A 15,352-nucleotide genomic window follows, 5' to 3' on the forward strand; every position below is an offset into this window, starting at 1 on the left:
CTCGCCCCTCGGGAAACACCTACGCTACGTGCTGCGCCTCCATTTCCCGGCGTCCAACAATGTGGCTGAGTACGAGGCTCTGGTCAACGGGTTGCGGATCGCCATCGAGCTAGGGGTCAGACGCCTCGACGCCCGCGGTGACTCGCAGCTCGTCATCGACCAAGTCATGAAGAACTCCCACTGCCGCGACCCGAAGATGGAGGCCTACTGCGATGAGGTTCGGCGCCTGGAAGACAAGTTCTACGGGATCGAGCTCAACCACATCGCTCGGCGCTACAACGAGACTGCGGACGAGCTGGCTAAAATAGCCTCGGGGCGAACGACGGTTCCCCCGGACGTCTTCTCCCGGGATCTGCATCAACCCTCCGTCAAGATCGACGACACGCCCGAGCCCGAGGCACCCTCGGCACAGCCCGAGGCACCCTCGGCTCGGCCCGAGGCACCCTCGGTTCGGCCTGAGGCGCCCTCGGTTCAGCCCGAGGTACCCTCGGCCCCCGAGGGCGAGGCACTGCACGTCGAGGAGGAGCAGAGCGGGGCCACGCCTGATCGAAATTGGCGGACCCCGTACCTGCAATATCTCCGCCAAGGAGAGCTACCCCTCGACCAAGCCGAGGCTCGGCGGGTAGCGCGACGCGCCAAGTCGTTCGTCTTGCTGGGCGATGAGGAGGAGCTCTACCATCGCAGCCCCTCGGGCATCCTCCAGCGATGCACCTCCATCGCCGAAGGTCAGGAACTCCTGCAAGAAATACACTCGGGGGCTTGCGGCCATCATGCAGCGCCTCGAGCCCTTGTCGGGAATGCTTTCCGACAAGGCTTCTACTGGCCAACGGTGGTGGCTGACGCCACTAGAATTTTCCGCACCTGCGAAGGGTGCCAATTCTATGCGAAGCAGACCCACCTGCCCGCTCAGGCTCTGCAGACGATACCCATCACCTGGCCCTTTGCTGTATGGGGTCTGGACCTCGTCGGTCCCTTGCAGAAGGCGCCCGGGGCTACACGCACCTGCTGGTCGCCATCGACAAATTCTCCAAGTGGATCGAGGTCCGACCCCTGAACAGCATCAGGTCCGAGCAGGCGGTGGCGTTCTTCACCAACATCATCCATCACTTCGGGGTCCCAAACTCCATCATCACCGACAACGGTACCCAGTTCACCGGTAGAAAATTCTTGGATTTTTGCGAGGATCACCACATCCGGGTGGACTGGGCCGCCGTGGCTCATCCCATGTCGAATGGGCAAGTAGAGCGTGCCAATGGCATGATTCTACAAGGGCTCAAGCCCCGGATTTACAACGACCTCAACAAGTTCGGCAAGCGATGGATGAAGGAACTCCCCTCGGTGATCTGGAGCCTGAGGACAACGCCGAGCCGAGCCACGGGTTTCATGCCGTTCTTCCTGGTCTACGGGGCCGAGGCCATCTTGCCCACTGACCTGGAATACGGCTCCCCGAGGACGAGGGCCTACAACGATCAAAGCAACCAAGCTAGCCGAGAAGAATCGCTGGACCAGCTGGAAGAGGCTCAGGACAAGGCCTTACTACACTCGGCGCGGTACCAGCAGTCCCTGCGACGCTACCACGCCCGAGGGGTCCGGCCCCGAGACCTCCAGGTGGGCGACCTGGTGCTTCGGCTGCGGCAAGACGCCCGAGGGAGGCACAAGCTCACGCCCCCCTGGGAGGGGCCATTCGTCATCGCCAAAGTTCTGAAGCCCGGAACATACAAGCTGGCCAACAATCAAGGCGAGATCTACGGCAACGCTTGGAACATCAAACAGCTACGTCGCTTCTACCCTTAAGATGTTTTCAAGTTGTTCATATACCTCGCACCCACGCAAAGTTTAGTCATCAAGGAAGGGTCGGCCTCGCCTCGGCAAAGCCCGACCCTCCCTCGGGGGCTAAAAGGGGGGAGACCCCCTCTGCGTCGAAATTTTCCCGAAAAAAGATCTCTTTTAGCAGAATATCTTTCGTGCTTTTTGACTACTTTGAAAGGCGGATCCTGAAAACGACGGAGTACACGTAAGCAGCCAAGGCTGACCGAGCCGAGGGACTCCTACGCCTCCGGGATACGGATACCTCACTCATCACCTTCTGCGATAAGTAACTCACGTTCAGATAAAGTGATTCCGCGGACCGGACAAGTCTTTACGCTCGGAAGCTCTTCTGCCGAAGCGGTCCTTCAAGCCTTCTCGACTGAATCGGTGACAGGGCCTCATGGACGGGTGAAAGTACGCGTAAGCGGCAAGGCCGACCGAGCCGAGGGACTCCCACGCCTCCGGGATACGGATACCTCACTCATCACCTTCCGCGAGAAGCAACTCTCGCTCACACAAACATCCCTGTTACCGATAAAAGGTCCAGATGCTCAAAACAGGAGGAAAGGAGACGCAGCTTTACAACGAAGCGAGGGTGTGTTTTCTGGCCTCAGCGGCCGCAGAAGGCACACGCTACAAGACAATCTGATCCTGCAGGCTCGGGTCTTCACGCTGGAAGGGGGCTAGCACCTTCGGCTTCGACGACACCTTCAGCGAGGCCCGACCCAGCCTCGGACGGCGACGCGGTCCAGGGACTTCTCCGGGAATCCGGCCCGAGCAGGCGGCTCGGCCGGTTACCCCAGGGGCCTCGGCCAACCATCTTCCAAGGGCGCCAGCCCGGTCCGAGGCCTCGGCTGATCAACTCCGGCGTCGGTCCCGCTGGCGGACAACCCGGCTAGGCTCCGGCCAACCAGGTTTTTCATTTTTGAGCCAACTCCGCCTCTGTTCGTGCTGATATCGCTACCCCTGGCCTCAGCTCATCGAAGAGCGGCCAAGGGGTCTCTTTAACTAAGATAGAGGAGCCTCAGACAACAAGGTCGATCGAGCCGAGGGACTCCTACGCCTCCGGGATACGGATACCTCACTCGTCACCTTGACACGGGGCGACTCATGCTTGGTGAAGCGGTTCAGATAATCAACAGGCGAGACTTAGTGCTCGAAAATGAGGAAAAAACACGGCTCCGCGCCAAGATTACATACATGTTCAGGCCTCGACAGCCACAATGAACAAAGACACTGGCATTCAAGGTGCCATTACAAACGGAACTCCGGTTCCCCCTCCGCAGGTACGAACAACCCCACTCCATGGGGGAAGGCGTGCGGAGCAACGGAAGACCGACGAACGGCGCGCCGCCACCTGCTCTAGCAGCGGCGACGACGACGACTTCTGCTCCGAGGGGCCGAACAGCGACAGCACTGACCTCAGGGCGGATGCTGCTGCCAGAAGGCCCCCGCCCATGCCAAAACTCGTAAGGCAAGGACGGGCAGAAGGCCGTAGAGTTGGAGGTCAGTCCATGGCCGGCCCTGGCTATCACGCCGGCGGAAGAACCTCTTCCAGCTGCCGTGGCAGACGCCGGCGCCACGAGCGGCTCCGAAGCCACTCGCATCCGAAAGCCGGGCACGCTGCAGCTGCCAGCGCCACAGACGACAACCGCTCCTCCCCCCCCATCACTGAGTGAAGGAGCAGGCCACCGCCCACGCAGGGGCCGACCTCAACTCGGCACACTCCCCTCCCCAGCCCTGGTGATGAAAATCCTTGAGGCTGAGGGAGGGGCAGAGGCCGCAGCCCGGCTCGCTTTCCCCCACCATCAAGCTGGAGGTCACCATCTTGGGTGACCGCCGGTGGAGGGGTGCAGCCGGGCTGCATGATGAAAATCCTTGAAGCCGAACGATGGCTGAAAGGTACCAACTCCCACGGAGTTGCGTTCCTCCAACGATGAGGCGGAAAGACGGCGGGTACCCCCCATCCGGGGGCTTGGAAGATGGAAAGACACGACGCATAAGGGAGGAAGAAGACATGGTCGCCTTCCGAAAGGGGTCACCCTCCTTTTAAAGGCAACTCTCCCTACGTGCGCCCCCAAACGTCACGGGCTGAGTCTTCTCCAACACGCTCCAAGGCCCTCCCCTGCGGCGCGGGGGCTGGGTCCCGCATGTCATGCAAACCGGCTCAGAGCAGAAGAAGCCAAACCGCCGCGTGCCACCACCGCGCCTCTTCGGTTGCGGAACCAATGCCGCGACTCGAGGCGACCCAGCGCACGACCCAGCGGCGCCAGCCTGGCGCGACGGTCAATGCGGCCGAAAGTGGGCCGGCAGTAATGACGGTGGCAGGCGGGCGGAAGCAGCGGTCACGTCGTCAGCCAGGCTCACGTCCCATCCAGGGGCAGCAAGAGAGCCTCCTCTCACGGCGTGAAGACGACGCGCCCGTGATCCGTTCCTCCAACGGCTCGCGCACGCGCAACGGCCGCCCTGCCAACCACTCGCCCCGTCGCATTAACTCCGCGGCGGGACAGGCGGCGCTTCTGGCAAGAGAAGCGGGCGACGCTTCGCCTTCGCCGTAATAACCGCGCCAAAAAAGGTACGCCACATCGTTCGATTTCGTATCCTTTTCCTTTTTTCCTCTTTCTCTATCTCTTGCAACAGGGACCGGGAAAGGGGGGATACCCCGAAAAGGATCCTTCCCTGTGAAGGAACCGGGCTCCGAGCCCTCCCTACTGATCAGAGGTTCGAAGGCTGAACCTCTGAGGGGTTCAACAGTCGCCTCAGATCGCGTGGGCCCTACACCCACTACTGGTCAGAGGTTCGAAGGCCGGCCCCCTGAAGGGCTCCACGGCCGCCTCAGGCTACTTGGGCTCCGCGCCCATTACTGATCAGGGGTTCGAAGGCTGGCCCCCGAAGGGTTCACAGTCGCCTCAGACGCCGAGCGAGGGATGACCAGGGGTACGTTCGATACATAACCGAGGCTCGGGCTGCGCTCCCGAGGTACCCTAGGACATTTCCGAGACCAGCGGGAGCGATCTTGTAACGGAATCCCATCAGAGGGAGGCATCAAGCCCTCGAACCCCGTCGCCAGGGGACCGGGTCCGACAGATCACCCGCAGGTACTTTTGGGCGTGCCTCTGGGCCCCTAGCCGACCCCCAACGAACGGGGCACGGACGTCCACTCGGATTACCCGCTTGCAGCTCACCGGAGACACCATGTTCGGTGCCCATCGGAGGGTAACATGGCGCTCTCCCCCCTCCTCCTTGCGGAAAGGCGACGTAGGGGCGTATGTAAAAAAGCCGAGTCTGTCCCTGATCGCCCTCTCGCCCTGTGCGGAGGCTCAGGGGCTGCTCTCGCAAACCCGGCTCCGGCCGAACCGTTGACAGCGTCAACATACCAGCCCGAGAGCTTGGGCCCCGACCGTGCACCCGGGCTACGGCCAGTTCGCATGAGGGAACAACCAAACCAGCCGAAGCATTACGCAAGGCATTAAGACCTCGGGGGAGTGAAACCACTCCTCCGAGGCCTCGGGGGCTACACCCGGCGGGTGCGCTCGCGCGCACCCACCGGAACAAAATGCAACCGAGAAAGGCTGGTCCCCTTGCAAAAAAGTGCGACGAAAGCCTCCAAGCGAGTGCTAACACTCCCTTCGAGGCTCGGGGGCTACTGTCGGGGACCATAATTAGGGGTACCCTCAAGACGCCTAATTCTCAGCTGGTAACCCCCATCAGCTTAAAGCTGCAGAGGCCTGATGGGTGCGATTAAGTCAGGGATCAGTCCATACGAGCGACTCGATCATGCCTCGCCCGAGCCTAGCCTCGGGCAAGGGCAGCCGACCCCGAGGGATTACCGTCTCGCCCGAGGCCCCCCTTTAACGGCGGACACACCTCCGGCTCGCCCGAGGCCTTGCCTTCGCTAAGAAGCAACCCTGACTAAATCGCCGCACCGACCGACTGAGTCGCAGGAGCATTTAACGCAAAGGTGGCCTGACACCTTTATCCTGACGCGCGCCCCCCGGCAGAGCCGAAGTGACCGCCGTCACTTCGCTGCTCCACTGACCGGTCTGACAGAAGGACAGCGCCGCCTGCGCCACTCCGACTGCAGTGCCACTTGACAGAGTGAGACTGACAGGCAGTCAGGCCTTGCCAAAGGCGCCATAGGAAACTCCGCTCCGCCCGACCCAGGGCTCGGACTCGGGCTAGGCCCCGGAAGACGGCGAACTCCGCTCCGCCCGACCCAGGGCTCGGACTCAGGCTAAGCCCCGAAAGACGACGAACTCCGCTCCGCCCGACCTAGGGCTCGGACTCGGGCTAGGCCCCGGAAGACGGGGAACTCCGCTCCGCCCGACCCAGGGCTCGGACTCGGGCTAGGCCACGGAAGACGGCGAACTCCGCTCCGCCCGACCCAGGGCTCGGACTCGGGCTAGGCCCCGGAAGACGGCGAACTCCGCTCCGCCTGACCCAGGGCTCCGACTCGGGCTCAGCCCCGGAAGACGACGAACTCCGCTTCGCCCTACCCCAGGGCTCGGACTCCGCCCTGGCCTCTACCGAACAACCTCCGCCTCGCCCGACCCAGGGGCTCGGGCTCGGCCTCGGCCATGGAAGACAGACTCGACCTCGGCTTCGGAGGAGCCTCCACGTCGCCCGACCTAGGGCACAGGCCCGCCACGTCAACAGGAAGCGCCATCATCACCCTACCCCGAGCCGACTCGGGCCGCAGAGAACAAGACCGGTGTCCCGTCTGGCTAGCTCCGCCAGATAGGCAATGATGGCGCCCCTCTAGCCCTGTGACGACGGCGGCTCTCAGCTCCCTTACGGAAGCAGGAGGACGTCAGCAAGGACTCAACCGCTCCGACAGCTGTCTCTCCGCCAGGCTCCGTTGCTCCTCCGACAGCCACGACATCACACCAGCAGGGTGCCAAGATCTCTCCGGCTGCCACATTGGCATGTACTTAGGGCGCTAGCTCTCCCTCCGCTAGACACGTAGCACTCTGCTACATCCCCATTGTACACCTGGATCCTCTCCTTACGCCTATAAAAGGAAGGACCAGGGCCTTCTTAGAGAAGGTTGGCCGCGCGGGGACGAGGGCGGGATAGGCGCTCTCTTGGGGCCGCTCGCTTCCCTCACCCGCGTGGACGCTTGTAACCCCCTACTGCAAGCGCACCCGACCTGGGCGCGGGACGAACACGAAGGCCGCGGGACTTCCACCTCTCTCACGCCCGTCTACGGCCACCTCACTTTCCCCCCTTCGCGCTCGCCCACGCGCTCGACCCATCTGGGCTGGGGCACGCGGCACACTCACTCGTCGGCTTAGGGACCCCCCGGTCTCGAAACACCGACAAGCGCAAAACCACACGATTGCGATCTAACGCTCCAGATCAAGTGGCGAAGGGGTACGCACGCATTTAATCAGGACCGCCCGCCGATCGATCAACGGCCCGGGGTCGATACAGCGCGATCTAATCTTAGCCGCACATCAGGTTTTCAACAGCTATCGCGTGTCTTCCTTCTCCCACCGCGGAGGGAGCGGCGGCGTAGACGCCCTGGCGCCATGGCCGACGCACAGACGAGGCGCCCCAGCAAACGCAGTGGCGGCCATGGCCGGAAATGGCCAGATCGACATCCCGGCCGTCCGTTTACCACTCCATGGCTTACGTATCATCTCCCTCCCCAGGCGACCGGCACGGCGGCATAGGGCCATCCCCCAGCGGCGCCAGTCCGGCAACCGGTCTGTTGACCGCCCACCACGCACGGAACGCCGCCCAGCTCCCCATCCGAGAAGCATACGAGTGCAAGTCCGAGGGCACAGTGAATCACCCCGGCCCCATGCTTGCTCTATGTGGTCCGGATATGCAGGTATCGACGATGACGGCTCCTCCTCTGTACTTCGGCGAGCTCCACGCCCGACGCTACGGTGTTCTGATTTGAAAGGGGTTTGTGCCACACGGTTCCTGGATGAGGACGAAGCAGGTAGTGGATTTCTTACCGAGAATGAAGAGGCCGACAGGGCTGTCCACACGAGCAGTGCGATTCACGGCGATGAGGTGGGTAGCGAGGAATCAGGACGACCCCGCGGCAGTTTCCAAACATGTAGATATCTTGGAGGCTTCTACCAGACCCTGCGCCCATCGGAGAGGCACGCCACGACCTAGCCATGGCCCTCCGCGAGATCGAGGGTGGTGGCCCTCCATTGCCGCAATGGTACTGTCTGATTCGCCCACGGTGGTGCAAGAAGATGAGAGGAGAGAGGAGCAGCGCAGAGAATTCCGCAAGGGATCCAGAGGCCCCACGATTTTTTATAGTGCGGCGGTAGAGTCCGAGGTGGGGAGAACGGCCAGCGAGAAAAATCCGGCCAGCGGTGGAAGCGGAGAAGAAATCGCGGTTTGTTGGAGGTAGGAGAACGAGCTGTCCGAGCGGGCCCACCTGACAGAGTCACCAACACACATTGCCGGTTCGTGAGGCTGAACAGCAGCCCCCAGTAGTAGTTAGCGCGCGCGGGCCACTTGGGCCGAGGAAGACCGTAGCTGGGCCGAGCCAGGGAAGAAATCAGCCCATGCGCGTTTTCCATTTTTCTTTTATAATTTCTGTTTTAATTTCTAGATTTCAAACATCAAACCAAATTCTAATTATTCTATTACTTGCACTGAAATTATTTATATATTATTCTCCATATTGTGTAAATATGGAAGAAAAGAATGACTTTATTAAAATTTCCTTTCTCCCCTATGTTTTATATTTTCATTTGAGGTGAATTTAAATTATGATTCCTTGATTCAAATAAGATGCATCACATAAATAACATCAGCATGAGGTGCACATTTCTTTATTTATTTGTTTGTTATTTGCATAATTTAATGCCATTAGTTGAGTATGTAGAGAAAATAAAAAGGAAATCAAGGAATCCCCAAAAACACCCACTTATTTATTTATCTAATCATTTTATTATTATTTTTTTCTTATACCAATTTTGGGCTTTACACCTATAAAGTTTGGTAGTCTGATCATTAAAACCACCCTCCTCATTTTGGGTTTGGATAGCGTGGATATCATATTGGGAACTGACTGGTTAACAAGACATCAGGTAGTAATTGATATTGCAGCTAGGGCCATTGAGGTGCACTCGCCTACTTGTGGTGAAACCACGTTATATTTGCCCGATCAGGGTTGTACCTGTTCCTGTGCCTTCACTATGATAGAGTCACCTGTTGAGAAAATCCCAGTGGTCTGTGACTACCGAGATGTTTTTCTGGATGAATTACCAGGAATGCCACCCGACCGGGACATTGAGTTTGCGATTGAGTTGCAACCCGGGACTGCACCTATATCCAAGAGACCATATAGGATGCCACCAGCAGAATTGGCGGAGTTGAAAAAGCAACTGCAAGAGTTGTTGGACAAGGGGTTCATTCGCCCAAGTACTTCACCGTGGGGATGTCCAGCCTTATTTGTGAAGAAGAAAGATGAGAGTCTGAGATTGTGTGTCGATTACCGCCCTCTCAATGCGGTGACCATCAAGAACAAGTACCCATTGCCTCGCATTGATGTATTTTTTGATCAGTTGGTGGGAGCCAAAGTATTCTCCAAGATAGATCTTCGCTCTGGCTATCATCAGATAAAAATCAGGGCCAGTGATATTCCGAAGACGGCTTTCTCTACCAGATATGGGCTGTATGAGTACCTGGTGATGTCTTTCGGGCTGACCAATGCCCCGACTTACTTCATGTATTTGATGAACTCGGTGTTTATGCCAGAGCTGGACAAGTTTGTGGTGGTCTTCATTGATGATATCTTGGTCTATTCTAAAAATGAAGCTGAGCATGCTGAGCATCTACACATCGTACTTCAGCGACTGCACGATCATCGTCTATATGCTAAGCTGTCCAAATGTGATTTCTGGCTGAAGGAGATAAAATTTTTGGGCCACACCATCTCTCAGGATGGGGTATCAGTTGATCCTGAAAAAGTACAAGAAGTAATGGATTGGAAACCTCCTACCACAGTACGACAGATCCGTAGTTTTCTGGGATTGGCAGGGTATTATCGACGATTTATTCCGGATTTCTCCAGGATTGCCAAGCCAATGACTGAATTGTTAAAGAAAGGATTCAAGTATGAATGGAGCCAGAAGTGTGAGGATGCCTTTCATACACTAAGGCAACATTTGACAATAGCACCCATGCTAGCTCAGCCTGACAACACCAAACCCTTTGAGGTTTATTGCGATGCTTCCGGTACTGGATTGGGATGTGTCTTCATGCAAGACAACAGAGTCATTGCTTATGCCTCCAAATCACTAAGACCCCATGAGCAGAACTACCCCACACATGACCTGGAGTTAGCAGCCATGGTTCATGCTCTCAAGATTTGGAGACATTACTTGATGGGAGCTCACTGTAATATTTACACTGATCATAAGAGTCTCAAATATATATTCACCCAGGCCGATCTTAATATGAGGCAGAGGAGATGGTTAGAATTAATCAAGGACTATGATTTGGAAGTGCATTACCATCCGGGCAAAGCCAATGTTGTGGCAGATGCCTTAAGCAGGAAAGCCCAGTGCAACTGTATGAATATGGATGCAAAAATCACCACCCTATGTGATGAGTTGTGCAAGCTGAACATATAAGTCGTTTCCTTCGGTGCTTTAAGTTATATTTCAGTGGAGCCCACCTTACATGAGCAAATAGTCATGGCACAGATTAGTGACAAGGGTATTCAAGTTATTAAGGAAATGATCGAACAGAAGGTGGAAAAATACAAATGCTTCCGTCAGGACAGCAAAGGAATCCTATGGTTTGGAGACCGATTGGTTGTTCCCAAGAACCCCGAGCTCAGAAAGAAGATATTGGATGAAGCTCACCTTTCCAAATTTTCCATGCACCCCGGCAGTAACAAGATGTATCATGATCTCAGATCTTTGTACTGGTGGACCAGAATGAAGAGGGAAATTGCTAAGTATATATCGAAATGCGACACTTGCCAAAGAGTCAAGGCCAGTCATTTGAAGGTAGCAGGCACCTTACAGCCCCTTCCCATACCATCTTGGAAATGAGAGGATATTTGCATGGATTTCATTGTGGGATTGCCCAATACCTCCCGGCACCACGACTCCATTTGGGTCATTGTGGATAGGTTGACCAAGACCGCTCATTTCTTGCCAGTGCATACCACCCACAAGACAGAGAAATATGCAGAAATCTATGTTGATCAAATAGTGTGTTTGCATGGAATTCCGAAAGCCATTGTGTCTGATAGAGGAGCACTGTTTGTGGCACGCTTTTGGGAGCAGCTCCAAGAGTCACTTGGGACCCGTGCAATAAGAAGCTCAGCATACCATCCTCAGACAGATGGTCAGACAGAAAGAGTGAATCAAATTCTCGAAGACATGTTGCGAGCCTGTGTGCTACACTATGGTAAAAATTGGGACAAGTGCCTTTCCTTAGCGGAGTTTTCATATAACAACAGCTACCAGTCCAGTCTAAAGATGGCACCTTTCGAGGCCTTGTATGGGAGAAGGTGTAGGACACCGCTAAATTAGTCTGAAACTAGAGAGAGGGAAATATTTGGGCCTGACTTGGTGCTTGAAGCGGAGGAGAAGGTCAGAGTCATTAAGAAGAACCTAGAAGCTGCTCAGGCCAGGCAAAAGAGCTATCATGACAAGAGGAGGAAGCCTCTACAGTTTTAAGTGGGAGATCCTGTTTATCTTAAGGTGTCACCCACCAAAGGTGTTCAGAGATTTGGAATCAAGGGCAAGTTAGCTCCTCGCTACATTGGGCCCTATGAGATCAAAGCGATTTGTGGACCCGTAGCATATCAATTGAAGCTGCCACCCCACATGTCAGCAGTTCATGATGTGTTCCACGTATCTCAGCTACAGAAGTGTGTCCGCTTACCCACAGAAGTACTACCTGAACCAGAATTGGAGATAGAACCAGACTTGTCTTATCAAGATCACCCCGTCAAGGTATTGGACCAAAAGGAGAGATCGACGCGGGCAAGGTCGATCAGGATGTATAAAGTTCAGTGGAGTCACCATTCAGTGGGAGAGGCTACGTGGGAGATTGAGGATTTTCTACGTTCTCGCTTCCCCAACTTTCTGCCCAAAGGAATCGGTACGTAATCCAAAACCCCACCCTTACCTGCCCTTTGAATCTAAATATAAGAAAAACTTAGGTGTTAAAGGTATTGTAAACTTTGAAAATGGTTTTAAAAAGGGCTTCCTTCCGAAGTTGCAAAGAGAATGACATTCGAAGAGCAGTTAACTAGAGAAACTTGGATAGAGCAAAATGCAACACCCTAGCACACCTTTTTGGTACCCCCTCTAAAGGACCCTACCCAAAATCTCGGGACGAGATTCCTTTAAGGGGGGAGGGCTGTAACACCCCAGGTGTTACTTAGGGTTTTCACTCAAGCCTACAATATTGAACCCATCATCACATGTGGTTTAGTTTGAGCAAAAGACACCAAACTTGGGGATCAAGATCCTAAGTAGGTGTAACCCATCTTAGAAGTCATGCCTTGGCCTTATCATGCACCTAAAGAGGAGAGAAGGGCTCAAACCCTAATTCAGATCCCTTTTGGCAAATGGAGCCCTAGAGGGGATTATAGCAAAAAGGCTATGTAAATCACATTGTCATGACTTGGGCTAATTATAAAAGTTGTAGTACACTTAATACCCTACAAAAGTTAGTAAGAGAATGACCCCAAAAAGAATTCAGAAAAACCCCAAAAAGGTCACCAAAGAGAAGAACATAAAAGAAAAATCAGATTTTTCTCACTTTCAAAACCAACCCTCTTTCAAAGATCAAACATGTTCACCTTTTTCCAAACCTCAAAACCAAAGGGCCCAATTGACAAAATGGCGCCTAAAGACCCCTAGAACACCCTGGAAAAGTTTGAACCAAACCCTAAGTCGTTTGACATGACTTTACACGGTTTTTGTCTCGGTGTGGACAGCTTGGATAGAGCCAACTTCCCACCCCCATATCTCTCTACCCCGACCATATCTTTGTTTGGAACTCACATGGAAAAGATATGATTTGGTGCAGAGAAGAGACCATACACAAGATTTTTGCTGAGATCTGCATGCTATGGCGACCAAACAGGCCGTTGAACACTGGCAGAAGTAAACCACCACGTGTTCGACGTGGGTAGACACTCGGGAACGCACCAGAGCACGCCCGCACGCGCACCCCCGCGCGCCCTCAGCCGCCCCCGTGCCCGCGCCTGTGTCGTGCCCGCGAATGGCTATAAAGCCCACCCCCGTGCACGACCATCTCCCCCGTTACCCCCTCCGCAACGCGCCTAACTTTCCCGAGCTCGCCCGCAACTCCGGCGACCTCCCCACGACCCGCCAGAGCCGTCGAAGGGCGCCCGTCGTGGCCAGACCATTCCCGCCCACCTCCGCTCGATTTGAGCCCTCGGATAGCTCCCCCAGGAGGCCATGAAGCTTGCCCGAGCTTGAGCGAGGACCAGCCCCCCCAGAATAGTGCAATCGTGCTCGCCAGAGTTCGTAACCCCGCCGAAGCGCGTGGACCGGGTAACCCTCTGCACCATTTCTCAATTCCTTGCGCACATGGCCTCTACATCACCCAGTGAAGCTCCTCGTGCACTTTAATTTAACCCTACCGCCGTGGCTTGGCCGGAGCAGGAGCCGCCGACGACCTTCGCCGCCTGCGCTCGTGGCCAGATTAGCTCCGACCACCCCCGACGCCGACCCGCACACCGACGTGACCGCCGTGACCTCCCCGACATCACTGGCCATCCCACCGGAGCTCTACTGCCGCCGGTAAGCCTCGCCGCCGTGATCTTTGCCCCGGTTACTGTTTCAGCCAGCCAGGGATCGCAGATTAGATTTAGGTCAAGTCCATGGAGTTTTGTGCAAGGTCAGTGACTCATGCAAATAGTAGACCGAGGGCTGTTTTGTGAGAGAAAAGGGGAAGAAAACCCAGGGACTTCAGCGCAAATCTGTATTTCTTTTCCGTTTCGAATTTACTTTTCTTTTAAATATTGCAGAGAACTTAATAAATGCATAACTTGAAGAATAATCATCCAAAATTAGTCAAACTTATTTTGCTAGACTTTGTGAAACATAAACTATCAGGCAAAAATAATAAACCCCATAGTTCCTGTAATATTTTCTAGAGTTTTGATTTAAATAAAAAAACTACCCAAAACTTAATATTAAAGGGAAAAATAGAAATGTTGTTAGACCAGGGTTAAGAAAAATAGTGGAGACACTAACCTAGTAGTTACACTGATTAAAATTTATAAACACCCAAGTATACTAGGTTAAGGAAGGATTATTCACTAAAACTTGTTTATGCTCAAACTTAGGAAAATGAAGAAAATGGGTTGAAAATAGAAACTAGAGGGCAACCATATTTTTCCTAGCATGTTTAAGTTATGTAGTTCACAAGAAAAATCTGGTGAACCATAGTCCATTGAAAAGAAATTGCACTCACAATTATTCATGAAAAACAGAGAAAACTTTAAAAGGTCATAAGAAAATAATCCTAAGGAGAAAACATCCCTACCTTAGGAATGACTATTCTTGTGCTAAGAAGAACCTAGGAAAAAGACAAGTTCTGTTGTTTGATATTTTTCAAATAGCAAGTTAGTTATAAGGGTCTTTTTGGCATTAAACTTTAGAAAATCATAACTACATAACCACTAAGTAACCCTCTGTGATTTTTGACACAGAAGCATGTTATTACCCATAGATACCAGCAAAAATAACTCTTGGTACAGAACCTACACCTAGATAAGAGTTGTAGTGCAAAGTAACCCCTCTGCCCCAACTTTTGTTATTTTTGTCCAGGGCATAATCTATTTATTTTTGACCTCCAATTTATAAGACAGACTAGGGTGACCAATGTTAACCCACTGTAATTTTTACAAGATTTTTGGAAAATTTAAAACCACTGTTGTTGTTCAAACCCACTTTAAAAGCATAAATAGAAAATGAAAAGAGGAAATTAGAAGTGGAAATTAATGTTACCCTAACCAACCCCGCAAACCCCTTGAGTACCTACTAAAACCTTTAAGGGCAATCCCAGTCTTAATCCACTATGTTTACCTCTAAGCAAAACCTCAAACCTAAATTGATAAGCATAAACCACTAAGAGCCTCTTATAACAAGGAAACCCTAAGTTATTAACTAACTTAGTCTTCTTTTTCTTTCTTCTTCACTATGCATAATGGTTACTAAACTCTGCATATCATAGCATACATATATCTTATTCATTGTATTCGATAGATTGCAACCTCGCTGACGGAGAGTACATCCTCGTGCCGGAGCAAGGAGTTGCTCAGGAGGTAGCCCAGGACCCAGCACCAGAACCTGCCATCGAGGATCTGCCTGCCCCAGCTTTGGAAGGCAAGCCCCGATTTTATGCATGACCAGTTCTATATATTATTTTACTGCACTTAATGTTTGTAGGCTTGTACTGTGCACTTAAGTGTAGGAGTTGACTGAAACCCTAGTTGCATGATCTCAGGATTCCTTTTGAGATGGATACTAGTATGCTAGGTCGAGTAGCTGCTTTATTAATTAGGGAT

This window comes from Zea mays, chromosome 4, assembly GCF_902167145.1.
Source record: "Zea mays cultivar B73 chromosome 4, Zm-B73-REFERENCE-NAM-5.0, whole genome shotgun sequence".
NCBI classification, from domain to species: Eukaryota; Viridiplantae; Streptophyta; class Magnoliopsida; order Poales; family Poaceae; genus Zea; species Zea mays.